At 37.5% G+C, this 16,621-nt stretch overlaps 1 protein-coding gene and 1 pseudogene across 4 annotated transcripts in view; both read right to left on the bottom strand.

Moving 5' to 3' along the window:
• The window catches only part of LOC101717595 (histone-arginine methyltransferase CARM1), a 345,586-nt gene that overhangs the window by 167,983 nt on the left and 160,982 nt on the right, over positions 1 to 16,621 (bottom strand). The window lies entirely within an intron of this gene.
• Positions 2,152 to 8,829, bottom strand: LOC147825939 (CCR4-NOT transcription complex subunit 7 pseudogene; annotated as a pseudogene).

Below are 16,621 nucleotides of genomic sequence, written 5' to 3'. Positions count from 1 at the left end.
AGCAAAATCAAACAATATGCTGCATACAAGAAACATATTTAATTCAAAAGGAAACTCATAGACTGAAAGTTAAAGGGTGGAAAACAATACTCCATGTGATGGGAACCCAAATAAAAGCAGGAGTAGCTATCCTCTTGGCAGATCAAGTGGATTTCAAACCAACACTGATTAAGAGAGATGAAGAAGGACACAACATCCTTGCAAAGGGAACAATCCAAGAGGAAAAGATGACAATCATAAATATCTAGGCACCAAACACTAGTGCACCCAACTATATAAAACAAATACTAACAAACATGAAAAGCCATATATGCACTAATACAATTGTAGTGGGGGACCTCAACAACCCACTGTCACAAATAGATAGATCGATCAGACAAAAAATAAGGATTGAAATACTAGAACTCAATCAAACTCTTGAACAAATGAACTTAACAGATGTTTACAGAGTGTTCCACCCCCCAAAATCAGAATACACATTCTTCTCAGCTGCACACGGCTCATTCTCCAAAATAGACCACATACTCACACATAGAACATGTTTAAATAAGTGCAAAGGAATTGAAGTTATCCCCTGTATATTATCAAACCATAGTGCGATGAAATTGGAGATCCATAGCAAAAGAAACCACAAAAATTTCATAAACACATGGAAATTGAACAACACACTTCTGAATAACCAATGGGTCACAGAGGAAATTGAAGAAGAAATCAGACAGTTCCTTCAATTAAATGACAATGACAATACAACATATCAAAATCTATGGGACACCATGAAAGCAGTCTTAGGAGGGAAATTCATAGCAGTGAATATGCATATTAGGAAAACAGAATGAGCCCAATTAAACAACCTGATGCTGCACCTCAAGCTTCTAGAAAAAGAAGAACAGGACAACCCCAGAGCTCATACAAGGGAGGAAATTATAAAGATCAGAGGAGAAATCAATTCAATGGAGACTAAGAGAACAATACAAAAAATCAATGAAATCAAGAGTTGGTTCTTCAAAAGAATAAACAAAATTGACAAACACTTAGCTAACCTTATAAGAAAAAGGGAAGAAAAGGCCCAAATCCATGCAATTAGGAATGAAAAGAGTGAAATTACAACAGACCCAGCAGAAATCCAGAGGATCATCAATACCTACTTCCAGAACCTATATGCCAATAAGATGGACAACACAGAAGAAATGGACAGATTCCTAGATACATATGAATTACCAAAGTTGAACGAAGAAGACCTAAAAATTCTGAACAACCGAATATCAACCAATGAAATTGAAAACATAATTAAAAATTTATCAACTAAGAAAAGCCTGGGCCCTGATGGCTTCACTGCTGAATTCTTCAAGAGATTTAGAGAGGAACTGCTGCCACTACTGTTTAAACTCTTCAATGAAATTGAAAGGGAAGCAATACTCCCAAAGTCATTCCTGAAAGCAGGCATCACTTTGATCCCCAAAGCAGAGAAAGACCCAACCAAAAAGGAGAACTATAGGCCAATCTCACTAATGAACATAGATGCAAAAATCACTTATAAGATAATGGCAAACAGAATGCAGAATATCATCAAGAAGATCATACACCCTCATCAAGTGGGATTCATCCCAGGGATGCAGGGATGGTTCAATATACGAAAATCAATCAATGTAATACACTATGTCAATTGAGCCAAGGACAAAAACCATATGATTATCTCCATAGACACAGAAAAAGCATTTGACAAAATCCAAACATGCATTTATGATAAAAACCCTACAAAAAATTGGAATAGATGGTCTCTACCTCAAACTGATAGAAGCCATCTATGAAACACCAACAGCCAATATCATACTAAATGGTCAGAAACTGAAATCCTTCACACTCAAATCAGGAACAAGACAACGATGTCCACTATCACCACTCTTGTTCAATATAGTTTTGGAAACATTAGCCACAGCAATTAGACAAGAGAAAGAAATAAAAAGAATAAAGATAGGAAATGAAGAAGTCAAATTGTCATTATTTGCAGGTGACATGATACTGTATATAGAAGGCCCCAAGAACTCCACCAAAAGTCTTCTAGACTTAATAACCAAATTCAGTCAAGTAGCTGGTTACAAGGTCAACACACAAAAATCAATAGCTTTCCTCTACACCAATGACAGACTCACTGAGAGAGAAATAGGGCAAATAATTCCTTTCACAATAGCATCCAAAAAAGTGAAATACCTAGGAATCATCCTAACGAAAGAAATCAAAGACCTCTTCTCTGAAAACTATGGCACTCTGAAAAAAGAGATTGAAGATGATATCAGAAAATGGACAGACATCTCCTGCTCCTGGGTAGGAATGATTAATAGAGTGAAAATGGCCATACTTCCAAAACTGCTATATAGATTTAATGCAATTCCAATTGAGATCCCAGCAGCATACTTCATGGACCTCGAGAAAACAATCCAAAAATTCATTTGGAGCAAGAAGAGACCCAGAATAGCAAAAGCAATTCTAGGTAACAGAGACATGGCAGGGGGTATCACAATCCACGACCTGCAACTCTACTACCAAGCTACTGTGATAAAAACAGCATGGTACTGGCAAAGAAACAGGCCTGAGGACCAGTGGAACAGATTAGAAGATGCAGAAACAATGCCAGACACACTCAGCCATCTCATCTTTGATAAAGGAGCCAAACACCCTCACTGGAGGAAAGATAGCCTCTTTGAGAAATGGTGCTGGAAAAATTGGGCTTCAAATTGCCAAAGATTAAAACTAGACCTATTTCTCTCATCATGCACTAAACTAAAATCAAAATGGATTAAAGATCTAAATATTAAAATAGAAACTCTGAACCAGTTCGAACAGAGGTTAGGTAGAACCCTTGAAGACATCGGTGTAGGAAAAAACTTTATGAACAAAACCTCAGTTGCCCGTGAACTAGCACAATCAACAAGTGGGATCTCTTCTTATTAAAAGGCTTCTGCACAGCAAGAAAAACCACCAGCAGTGTGAAGAGACAACCCACAATGTGGGAAAAAATCTTCACCTGCTCTTCCCTCAGACAAAGGTCTACTATCTCAAATCTATAAAGAACTTAAAAAGATCAGACCTCCCAAATTTAAAGATCCAATCTGAAAATGGATATCTGAAATGAACAGACATTTCTCAGACAAAGAAGTAGAAATAGCAAATAACTACATGAAAAAATGTTCAACATCACTGGTCATTTCAGAGATGCAAATGAAAACAACACTGAGATTCCACTTCACTCCAGAAAGAATGGCTGCTATCATGAAATCAACCAATAACAAATGCTAGTGGGGCTGTGGGGAAAGAGGAATCCTTCTCCACTGCTGGTGGGAGTGTAGACTGGTGCAACCACTGTGGAAATCAGTATGGAGATACCTCAAAGAACTAGGACTGGAAGTCCCATTTGACCCAGCTATTCCACTGCTGGGGATCTTCCTCAAAGAATTCAAAGAATCATACCACAGTGATATATGTGCGTCCATGTTCATAGCAGCACAGTTTGTGATAGCTAAAACTTGTAAACAGCCCAAATGCCTATCAACTGCAGACTGGATAAAGAAAATGTGTTTTTTTAATAAAATGGAGTATTACTCAGCCATAAAAAAAGAGCAATTAGAGACATTTATAGCTAAGTGGATGCACATTGAGGCAATACTCTTAAGTGAAATAAATAGGACACACATGTATAAATACCGAATAGTTTCTCTGGTGTGAGAAACTGAAAGTGTAAATATGGACTAAATGTATAATAGGTAATGTGAAATAGGAAGAAAAGGGGCAAAGGGGAAGGAAGTGGGAGGGCTAGGGGAAAGGCTAGAAGGGAATGGGATTAATATGAGAAAATGGAAAAATAGGAACAAAATCTTTGTAAATAGGAAGGAATGGAGGGGTGAAGGGAGGGCTGGGAAAGGGTGAAAAAGAAGAATCAAGAGAGACTATGTAAAGGTGCAGATTTCCAATGATGAATGTCATTATATTGTAAACCTAAAATGTACCAATGATTAGAATGAATAATCGATAATCCAAAATAGGAAGAAAAGGTCCAAAGGGGTAGGGGTAGTGGGAGGGGCAGGGGAAAGGAAAGAAGGGAAAGGAAAAATGCTGAGAAATGGAAAAAATGGAAATAAAGTCTTTGTACATAGGGAAGGGTGGAGGGCATGAAGGGAGGGCTAGGAATGGGGAAAAATAAGAACCAAGATGCATTATGTAAAGGTACAATTCCCAATGAGAAATGTAATTGTGTTGTATACCTACAATGTACCAATAAAAGAATTTAATTAAAAAATTGGCAGTAAATTATCTTTAACAAAATCAGTATATCCTAATAATTCTGTGACAAGTGAAAATGAAGCTCTTCAGTTGGTTTTATTTTGATTCAATTTGGACAAAGTGACATGAGGATCACGGTGGTCCCAAAGTCTGCCTGATGAGCACATACCCTAGTCCTTGCCTGTTCTTCAGTAGTCTGTCCTAGAAAGGGGTGGCACACACACATCCTTGTGGCCAGACAGGCCCTACAAATAGGTAGAGAGTCAGGTACGTGCATCTTTAGAAAGTAGTGGGGCCTATAATATCCCAGAGTGGACAGCACAAACCTACTCTATATTGAACTCAAGTTCAATTTAAAAAGTTACCCTTAAAGGCAAAATGTAACTCATCTTCTGATAAATGCATCCCTCTGGTCATAAATCTGTAAATCCCAGTTCTTTGTTAAATAGATAATGGGGGCAGAAAGGACAGACAAGCTTATTTGTTTTGCTTTAATTTTTCTTTTTATCTCTAGCAGTCAAGACCCACAGAAATCGTGCAAAGTCTCCAACCTCGTGGTTTCCAACTGGGGCAATTTTGCTTTCCAGGGATATCTGGAAATGTCTGAAATCACAACTGGGTGGGTATGAGTGCCTCTGGCATCTAGTGAGTAGAGGTCATGAATGACATTCAACATACTGCAGGGCACAGGACAGCTCCTCTGTGACAAGGCGTTATCCAGCCTATAATGCCAATAATGCCTAGGCTGAAAATCCCTGGTCTACATAGTTGTGCAGAAATTAAAAGATGGCAAAAAAATGGAGATTTTTAGCTTTGGGTAAACAGAATCCTTAAATCCATTCACATCTCTAGGTGAGGGTGGCAGAAATGAGAGAGGTTAGCCAATTTCTGGACCCAATATACCAAGAGAGGGTTAATCAAAATGTAAGTGAAGAGCTGGCAAATGGTCATTGCAGCTCAACACTCTAGAGACTCCCAAAAGCAGGACTCTGTCCCCCTATCCTGTCTTCTTGTCCACATTCTTGTGTATTGTGCAGACTATAGAAACCTTTTACTGCATCTGTGAGTTGTGGGGAAAATATTTTGTTAGCACATGAACCAACAGAGAAAGTATTTTAGCACCTTAAATTCCTGCCTCCCTGAAACACTTATCCACGGTATTATTTTGCTGCTGAATAAAGATGTTATATTCTATAATACTACACATTTAAAAAGAGGTTGTATACTCTGACTCAGATATACAGTGATATCTGCAGACTGGCCTCGACATATACTTCCTGCAAACTCCTCCAGTAACTCCAATTCAAACTCCAAGAAGCATATTTTACCTCCGTTCTTTTTTTTTTTATACTATTTGGCAAAATGGATTTAATGCTTTCTCTTACTAATACATTTCTACAGAAATTTTAAATTTCCAGTCTCAGTCAATTTCTTAAATGTCTAGAGAAACATAAGAAGTCCACAGTAAATATTCTGCAAGCAAAAAAAAAAAACCTTTTTCTGGGCAAAGTATCCTATTTTGCTTTTCTACAACCAATTTTCTGTTGTGCAAAACAATGCATATTTAACCAAATGAAATAATCTAAGAGTAGGCTTGAGTTCATTAAATTTCATTCATCCAGATGGGCATAGTGGCATAAATTTGTAATCCCAGCACTTGGGAGGCTGAGCCAGGAGGATTGCCAAGAGTTCGAGGTCAGCCTGAGCTACATAGGGAGTTCAAGGCCAGCCTGAACTACACAGCAAGACTCTGTCTCAAACAACAGCAATAACAAACCCAAAATAATAAACTTCATTCATCCATAGAGTACTTAAGGGTATTTGAGGTACTAATCTCTGCCTTTTGTCATTTAGGAGTCTCCCTAATATGGTTTTGAATCACCCTACTACTTGAGTTTAACCCCTTTAGAATCCACTTTGTAAGGCTTAAGCCAATGAAAAAGCATGAGTTCTACTCTACAAAATTTTCAAAGCATGAGCAAATAAAATTTTTACCACCAGTTTAAAGTCTAAAAGAAGACCAGGATAGGGGAAACCTACCATAAATTCCTTGACTTGATAGATGTAGTACTGATGAAGTCTAAGAAAGATTATTTCTCCCACTAGTAATATGTTTGATCTTGATAAAAGTTACTCTGGCCTGTTTTCTCCCCTGAGAAATAATATGGTTGAACCTACATGATTTCTAAGTTTAAATTTTACATTTTTACTCTGTAAAGAACTTATTCTTCCATTTCCTTCTGAATTATATTTCAAGATGATTTTTTTAATACATTCACTAGTTTACAAGAGTGATACATATGACTTATATGGTACTTCTAATTGTATTTTCACTTAGTAGATTATTACCTAAAACTTTTGCAATCAGCTTTTAATGGACTCAACCTAACAGCCAAATGATAAAAAGGCACTGATGTCTTCATACTTCTCTTATTTTGAAAAAGGTCATTCCTGTAAGGAATGAATCAGAGCCTGCTTGATGTTGTGGTCCTATCCGTTCCAGCTGTAGCTGTTCAACAACTTCTTGTAGTCCACCTTTGAGATTCTTGCAGCTTTTCATGAGGTACTTCACAACATAAATTACAGGAAAAAACAATCGAAGGATCTCACAGAAGTCAAGTTCTTCAGGCAAGTTAGAGTTGGTCAGGATTTTGATTAAATAGCCAAAGTCATAACCACTATGAAATGATAACCATTTGACCCCTTCACAGAGGACCACTCCTGAAGTCATAAGAAGTTCTGTAAAGTACTGTGTTTCAATGCCCTCCTCCTCATGTTTTTTAAACTGGATACCAGATGTTGTTAATAGCTCTGTAGAGTCCTGGGCATACATGTCCTCCGTCAAATTAAATTTAAAATTAAACTGCCAAGTTGAAGTTCCTGGAGGGTATTCTCCTTGCTCACTCATAAATGTCAGTCCTAGCTGAATTATCTTTAATAAGTCTACATTACACTGCAATAGTTGGTATTGATAGTCAGCATTGCTCCTGAATTCTCCAATTGGTCTTGAAACCATACCTGGAAACTCGGTGTCCATAGCAACATAATTGTATTTTCGGATAACCTGACGAATTTTCTTCATCTCTTCATCCAGGTTACAAGCCCAAACTTCACATACTCTTTGGCTATGATCTACAGTTGCTGCTGGTATAGTGAGAGCACAAAGAAGTCTAGACGCCAAGCATCAAAATGTTATACTCGATTGAAGACTTGTTTCATAAAATACTTTATCCTTTATTTATGTACTTGTGTCTCTGATCTCGTGATCCTCCTCCTCCTCCTTGCCATAGAGACAGCACGAGGTGGCGGTATCGGCTGCGGCAGAGGATGCCCCATAGACACCTCTCGCCCAGCAAGGGGGAAAGAGGCGCCTGAGATGTGCCGAACCATGCTGCGATGTCACTTCTCGAATGTCCTGGCGGGGGCCCTCCATTCTTATATAAGATTGGCATTAACTACACATCCCAGTTGATCTGGAGGTCTTATAAATGGACAAGTCACATGCTGTCTCAAAAATAAATTCTGTATACAGAGTTTGCTTCCCTGAAGCAGGTTTAATATAGCACCTTGCCTCCTCCTATGTGATCAATGGGTCCACAAGAACACAACAAAGTCTTCTAAGATACCATGAGCCAACTTGGTTTGGGGGCATCAATACCTTGCCTGGGAACCCCAGGGAGATTCTCTCACAAAGAGAAAATGATAAAGCTGGGGAAGTGACTTGTCTGGTAACAAAATGCTCAAAAAATAGAAAAGAAATAAAAAGAAACAGAATGCCTCCAGGTCCTAGGACAGTGCTTAAAAGGATAGGGGTATTAAAAGCCAAATAAATATTTTCCAAACTAAATCCTGGCTGGTCTAAGGTGTCCCACACTTAAACATTTTAATTTAGCTAAAAGTTCATAGGTACACAAAGATAGTAATCCTTTTAAACTGTCCTATGATGTTCCAAATAAACCATAGCCTAAAGATGAAAATGTTTGTTGTTTTCAGTATTTTTCTATCACAATTATTTCATGCTAATATTTTGAAAATTCATTTAATTTTGCTCTTCTACAAGCATTTTTCATAGGTTAAGTTTCTAAACATTAAGTCAAAAGATACGTACATTCGTACAGTATTTTAGGATGTATTGCCAAAGTGTCCTCCACAGATGTCGTGACAGCTCCTTGCCACAAGGTTGTACGGCAATGCCTGTTTCCTGCACCATCACCAACACATTACATTGACAACTTTTTTTTTCCCCATTAACTTTATTGGTACATTTTAGGTATAAAATAGTTACCTTCATCATTGGGATCTTGTACCATTACATGAGTCTCTTGGTTCTTATTTTTTTCCCTTTTCCTTGCCCTCCCTTCACCCTCTCCACCCTTCCCTATTTGCAAAGACCTTGTTTCCATTTTTTTTCCTCCTCTCATATTTTTTCCTTTCCCTTTTTTCCCTTCCCCTACCACTCCCAATTTCCCTGCTCTTTTAGACCTTTTCTTCCTGTTACACAAAATCAGTTATACATTTTTTAAATTACAATATTAAGATCTAGGAGACATTAACACAGATTTTACAGAATTTAAAAGGATATAGAAAGCATATTACAAAAATCTTTTTTGAAATAAATTTGACTACTTCTAAGAAGTAACTTGGAAGACAAAATAATGAAACTAACTCTGGAGGAAATATAAAATTTGAATAGCACCTATTAAAGAAAGTATATTCCTAGCTTGAAAAACCTACCTATATGACAACAACAGGCTCATAAACATTTTAACTGATAAATTATATCAAACAATTAAAGCAGAAAAAGAAGGAACACTTCTCCCCTCATTTTAGGAACTCAACATTGTGCTAATTCTAAAACTGGATAAAGATAATATAAGAAAAAAGTATTAACATAGATAGAAATTTGTTTAACAAAACAAACTATTAGAAGTCAGATCCGGCAGGATGTAGAAAGTGGTTTTATTATAGGGATGGCAGTGTTGGTTCAGCACTGGAAGATCCACCCCCAAAAGTCATCATTTAAACAGAGGAAAGGAAAAAGTCATATGATCCTGTCACTAGTTGGAGAAAAAGTATTGGACTAAATTCCACAGCTGTTCATGGTAAAAGCTATCAGGAGACTAGAAGTAGAACAGAACCTTCTCAACAGATTATACTTCCAGCGAGAACACCTTATATGAATGGAGAAGATACAATGCTTTCTCCTTAAGGTCGGGAACAAGGGCAGATATGCTTACTCTTTATCTGTCCATTAAACTTTGAAACCTAGTCCCCACCAAAATAGTCTGGCAATAAAATGACACAACTAGGATAGGATTGGCATGCCAGAAGCAAAATCTTTATATGTAGATGAAATGATCATCTACAGAGAAAATACTAAGAAATCTCTAGGAGCCCCTCATTGACAACTTTTTTATGACTATATAAATTTAAATGGTTTTTCTATTCAACCCTTTTTTGTGTGTTAACGTATTATACTATGTAAGTTCCTTTGATACTCCTAAGAGAGCTAAGGCATTTGAAAGCACTTTAAAGAAGTAGAAAGAATGCAAATGGGCACAATTTGTTCCATAACAAATAATTGTATTCGGCTTTATCTAGGAGCTATTGGTCATTTGCAGAAAAATCTGAACAATAAAGATTTTCAGTTCCTCTACTCAGCCACCCTTACTTCTTGCTATTTCTACTTCAATCATTAGAGGTAAGACTAAAACTCTTTATTGTTATTCCTTAGAGAGTCAGCAGATTGATTAACTTGTAGATAAATGAGAGTTGTTTCTTTACAGCTCTTAATACTAAAATTGTATTTTTATAGATTTTTTTCAATTTAGTTTTTTTAACCTTTATTATGAAAACTTTTCAGATGTACTTAAGTAGATTAATATCAAGAAGTTCATTACCAAGATTCAAAATTTATTAAGACTTGTCGATCTTAATTCATCTCTACTGCCATGTATCTTTGTTTTTTGGGTTGGACATTTTAAAGTAAACTGCAGACATCATGTCTTCTCATCCATATATCTTAGTAAGATCCAGGTATCTTATAAACGTGTACAACAGGAAACTGAGACCAGAGAATATGGCTACTATAATAAATACCGAGAGCAGAGAAACATAGCAGCCACCATCTAGCTAAGTTTAAGTAAAATATTTGTTTCTCTACAAGGTGAAAAATTGAAAAATGGTTCCTCAAACCTTAGAATCTTAACTTTTTGATTTCTTGAATCATTAAGTAAAATATAATGTTATATCTTGTGTTCAGATTTCCCCTCATAGCTTCATGTAATCATAAGTGGGGCTTTGTCAGAGGTGACTGGATCCAGAGTGTGTGATGCTGGAATTGATTCATGGTGCAATGCTAGGCTCAAGGGCACTAGGATTAAGGGTGTGAGTGCTACCTGCCCTAAGTAGTCTGGATAAAATAAAAGAGGCAGAAGGACCCCTTAAGGCCCCTTGTTGTTTTTGCTGTTTTTGCCCTCTATGAACTGTTCTCTTCTGTGATGCCCCTCTGCCATGTACAACTCTGCCTTGGAGCCAGCAGATTTTGGACTGAAACCTCTACAAACTGTGAGCTAAATAAACCATTCCTCCCCTAACTTTGAGTATTGGGTATTTTGTCTCGCAACTAGAAGAGTAATTAAGAAAGGATTTGGTACCAGAGAAGTGGGGTCATTGCTGTGACTGTACCTGACCATGTGATTTAGGAGCCTTTGGAGCTGGCTTGTGGGAAGAGTTTGGAAAGGTTTTAAAATGCCAGCTGAAAAAGTAGAGCTGGAATGCCTTAAGCAGCACTTGATGGGTGATTCTGGTCAGAGCTCAGAAGACCAAAATGTTTATAGAAATTCTGCTGGTAAAGACCAGGCTCAGGAGGTTTCTGCTGGGAAGAAGGACCTCACTGGCTGCTGGACTCAAGACAATGTGTTATAAGTTGGCAGAAAGTTTGTCTGCATTTTGCTCATGTCTGGAGACTTTCCCTGAGACTAAGATTAAGGGCAGCAGACTAATCTTGAAGTGGTGGCATAGCTACTGTTGGGGGCTGTTAACCAGATTTATGTTGAGAATCAAGAACAAAGAGCCAAGCAGGATGATTTAAAACATTTTATGTTTGGCCAGAAAGGAAGCTCCAGTAAAGTTGAGGCCTGCAAAGATAGAGCAGAGATGATCTTGATTGCTGAGAATGAACAGAATAGAAAAGATGGCCTGAGGGCATCACAAGAAGCAACAGGACTCTACCCTTTGAAGTCTCAAAATTGAAAAAGCAAAAGTCTTTCTTTAAGAAGACAGCCCTAGAGCACCATGTTTCCGAATGATGGCACCCTAGAGAATTTATTCCTCTGGATTAGATTCAGAGTGCTCAGCAATCCAGCTACTGGACCCTTACAGCCAAGAAAGAAGAAAGCCTAGTTACTGTTCTAGCTGGCAGGAGACTCTGGCATCAAACTGTGAGCTAAATAAATCTTTCCTCCTTGCCTTAGATACTTTTCTCTCATTGCTGAGACAAAATATACAATACTCAAAGTTAAAGAGGGAAAGGGTTTATTTAGCTCACAGCTTGTAGAAGTTTCAGTCCATAATTGGCTGGCTCCAAGGCACAGTGGCACATGGCAGAGGGATGTCACAGAGGAAAAAGAGTTCATGGCACCCACATTGTAGTGAAGGCAACAAGGGCCCTTAATAGAGTCTTTCTGCCCCTTTTTTCTTATCCAGATTACTTAGCACAAGTAGCATTCACACCCTTAATCTTAGTGCCCTTGAGCCTAGCAACACACCATGAATCAATCACACACTCTAAATTCATCCACCTCTGAAAAAGCCCCATCTATGACTGTATGAGGCTTTTGGGGAGCATTTAGACACAAGCTATAATACTCCTGTAAGTGTTCAATATTTTGTCTCAGGAATGAGAACAGTAACGAAGACACATAATTCCACATGTACTCAATGGAACACCAATTTCCATATTAGGAAGGAGCATAGAATATGGACAAATCCACTTACAGTTGATAAATTCAACATTCTCAATAATTGATAGAACAAGTAGGTTAAGAATTATTAAGGATCAACTAACTTGGCCTCCTAATATTTTTACTCCATCCCAAAAGAACAAGCTAAAATTCTTTTTAATGCAGACAATGCACCATGATAAAACATACTGTGGGCCATAAAACAAGATTCTATCCAATTGAATCCACGGTTATCACAAAAATCATGTTCTCAGAACACAAAAAAAACACCAGAAATCATATCTAGAAAATCCGCATCTATTTGGAAATTAAATAGTACATTTCTAAATAATTTGTCAAAAAAGAAATCCAGAGAAATCATAGAAGTCCATGTATCAGAAAAGAAATTAAAAAACAAATAACAATAAAAATTACAAAGTATTATGAACTATATGGCAAGGAAAACACAACATACCAAAATTTTCATGGTATGCTGCTAGAACAGTGTATAGTAGCAAAAAATGACTCAAATTAAAGATTAATATATTTGCCTTAACATGTTAGAGAGAAAAGTGTAATCAGAGAAACAAAGCAAGGAAAAGAAAGAAAAAACAAAGACAAGAACAAGAATCAGTAAGACATACTACTATCTAGAATATATAAAGAACTAAAAAGGTCCATCCCGCCACTCCTGGCCCAGAGGAAGGGACTTCTGAGCCACCATTCCACCACTTCCAGCTCAGAGGAAGGGGCTTCAGGGCCACCATCTGTCCCACTGCTCCCGGCCCAGAAGTAAGGGCTTCTGGGCGGCAATCCATCCTGCTGCTCCTGGCCCACAGGAAGGGGCCTCTGAGCCAACGTCCCATCACTCCCAGCTCAGAGGAAGGCACTTCTGAGCCACCATCCTACCACTCCCAGATTAGAGGAGGTAAGGCAAACGGGTGCAAAATGCATGCCCCCCACCCAGGTCAAAATGAGAAGACACATAAACAAGTCTGAAAACCAGACTTCCAGATCACCTACAGCAACCCCAAAGGGAAATGAGATGGAACACTCTGATACTCAACCACCTGGACCCACTGAACTGGCAACAAAAGGGGATCTGGAAAAAATAAAATCAGAAATAATTTCTCAGATAACAGCAGAGATTGTGCTCTTAGTGCAAGACATGATTAATAAATCTAGAGAGGAGCTGAGGAACATGATGGAATCCCAACATAAGAAACAAATGGAATCCATAAAACAGATTTCCCAGAGATTAAAAACTCCACTGAAAGTCTACACAGGAGAATGAGCCAATGTGAGGCCAGAATTTCAGATATAGAAGATAAGATTGCAATTAGTGACCAGGAAAAGAAAAATTGCTTCAAAACTGTAAGGGACCATGAGAAATCAATCCAGCAGCTGCTAGACGATGCAAAGAAGAATAACATAAGACTGATTGGAGTCAAAGAAGAAAGAGGAGAGAGTGCAGATGACATAAAATAAACTGTTCACAGAAGTAATGGCAGAAAACTTCCCAAGCAGGGGAAAACAACTTGACATACATATAAGTGAGGCATATAGGATTCCAAATAGCCTTGATCAAACAAAATCTACACATAGGCATATAATTGTTAAGATTCAAGAAACCCAATGGAAGAACAAATTTCTACAAGCAATTAGAGAAAAGAAACAAATCACATACAAAGAGAAGCCCATCAGAATCACAGCAGACTTCTCAACACAAACAGTCAAGGCAAGAAGAGCTTGGAGTGATGTATTCCAAGCCTTAAAGGAAAACAGCCTCCAACTCAGACTGATGTACCCTGTAAAACAATCTTTCAAAATTGATGGAGAAACAAGATACTTTCATGACAAAGTGCACTGTAGGAACTTCATAAATACCAAACCACCACTCCAAAAAATTTTAGACAATATCTTAGGAATAGACAATGAGGATCACAACCCCAGGAAGCATACCAGAATGAACCCATCATGCACGACAAGAAATTAAATGTAAAGGAGGAGAATCCAACAAAAAGAAAAAGTCATGACAATGATAAGTCAATAAGTATCAGTTATAACCATCAATGTTAATGGTCTCAATTCACCAATCAAAAGAAATAGACTCACACAATGGGTTAAGAAGCAAAATCCAACAGTACACTATATATAAGAAACACATTTAATTCAAAAGGAAACTCATAGATTGAAAGTTAAAGGGTGGAAAACAATACTCCATGTGATGGGAACCCAAATAAAAGCAGGAGTAGCTATCCTTATTGTACATCAAGTAGATTTCAAACCAACACTGAATAAGAGAGACAAAGAAGGACACTACATCCTTGTAAAGGGAAAAATCCAACAGGAAGAGATGACAATCATAAATATCTATGCACCAAACACTAGTGCACCCAACTAGATAAAACAAATACTAATGGACAGAAAAGTCATATATGCACTAATACAATTGTAGTGGAGGACCTCAGTACCCCACTGTCCCAAATAGATAGATCAACTAGACAAAAAATAAGTAATGAAATACTAGAACTCAATCAAACTCTTGAACAAATGAACTTAACAGATGTTTACAGAGTGCTCCACCCCACAAAATCAGAATACACATTCTTCTCAGCTGCACATGGGTCGTTCTCCAAAATAGACCGACCACATACTCACACATAGAACGTGTTCAAGTAAGTCCAAAGGAATTGAAGTTATCCCCTGTATATTATCAGACCATAGTGTGATGATATTGGAGATCCATAGCAAAAGAAACTGCAAAAATTTCATAAACACATGGAAATGGAACAACACACTTCTGAATAACCAATGGGTCACAGAAGAAAATAAAGAAGAAAATGGACAGTTCCTTCAATTAAATGACAAGGACAATACAACATATCAGAATCTATGGGAAACAATGAAAGCAGTCTTACGAGGGAAATTCATAGCATTGAATACACATATTAGGAAAACAGAACGAGCCCAATTAAACAACCTGATGCTGAACCTCAAGCTTCTAGAAAAAGAAGAGCAGGGCAAAGCCAAAGCTCATACAAGGGAGGATATTATAAAGATCAAAGCACAAATCAGTGCAATGCAGACTAAGAGAACAATACAAAAAAATCAATGAAGCCAAGAGTTGGTTCTTTGAAAGAATCAACAAAATTGTTAAACCCTTAGCAAACCTTATCAGAAAAAGGAAACTAAAGGCCCAAATCCATGCAATTAGGAATGAAAAGGGTGAAATTACAACAGACGCAGCAGAAATCCAGAGGATCATCAATACCTACTTCCAGAACCTATATGCCAATAAGATGGACAACACAGAAGAAATGGACAGATTCCTAGATACATATGAATTACCAAAGTTGAATGAAAAAGACCTAAAAATTCTAAACAACCCAATATCAACCAATGAAATTGAAAACGTAATTAAAAATTTATCAACTAAGAAAAGCCCGGGCCCTGATGGCTTCGCTGCTGAATTCTACAAGACATTTGGGGAGGAACTGCTGCCACTACTGTTTAAACTCTTCAATGAAGTTGAAAGGGAATCAATACTCCTGAATTCATTCCTGGAAGCAAGCATCACCTTGATCCCCAAAGCAGAGAAAGACCCAACTGAAAAAGAGAACTACAGGCCAATTGCACTAATAAACATAGATGCAAAAATCCTTACTAAGATACTGGCAAATAGAATGCAGAAGATCATACACCCTGATCAAGTGGGATTCATCCCAGGGATGCAGGGATGGTTCAACATACACAAATCAATGTAATACATTATATCAATAGAGCCAAGGACAAAAACCATACAATCATCTCCATAGATGCAGAAAAAGCATTTGACAAAATCCAAAATGCGTTTATGATAAAAACCCTTCAAAAAATTGGAATAGATGGTTTGTACCTCCGTGTGACAAAAGCCATCTATGAAAAACCAACAGCCAGTATCATAGTAAATGGTCAAAACCTGAAATCCTTCACACTAAAATCAGGAACAAGACAATGATGTCCACTATCACCATTCTTGTTCAATATAGTTTTGGAAACATTAGCCACACAGCAATTAGACAAGAGAAAGAAATAAAAGGAATAAAGATAGGAAATGAAGTCAAACTGTCTTTATTTGCAGGTGACATGATACTGTATATAGAAGAACCCCAAGAACTCCATCCAAAGTCTTCTAGACTTAATAGTCAAATTCAGTAAAGTAGCTGGATACAAGGTCTATACACAAAAATCAATAGCTTTCCTCTACCCGAACAACAGACTCACTGAGAGAGAAACAGGGCAAATAATTCCTTTCACAATAGCATCCAAAAAACGGAAATACCTAGGAATCAACCTAATGAAAGAAATCAAAGACCTCTTCTCTGAAAACTACCACAATCTGAAAAGAGAGATTGAACATG

This window comes from Heterocephalus glaber, unplaced genomic scaffold, assembly GCF_053883595.1.
Source record: "Heterocephalus glaber isolate CG9 unplaced genomic scaffold, H.glaber_assembly_v1.0 deba00001481, whole genome shotgun sequence".
Lineage (NCBI taxonomy): Eukaryota > Metazoa > Chordata > Mammalia > Rodentia > Bathyergidae > Heterocephalus > Heterocephalus glaber.
Note: the sequence above shows the minus strand (reverse complement) of the source record. Positions and strands in the feature narration are given on the sequence as shown.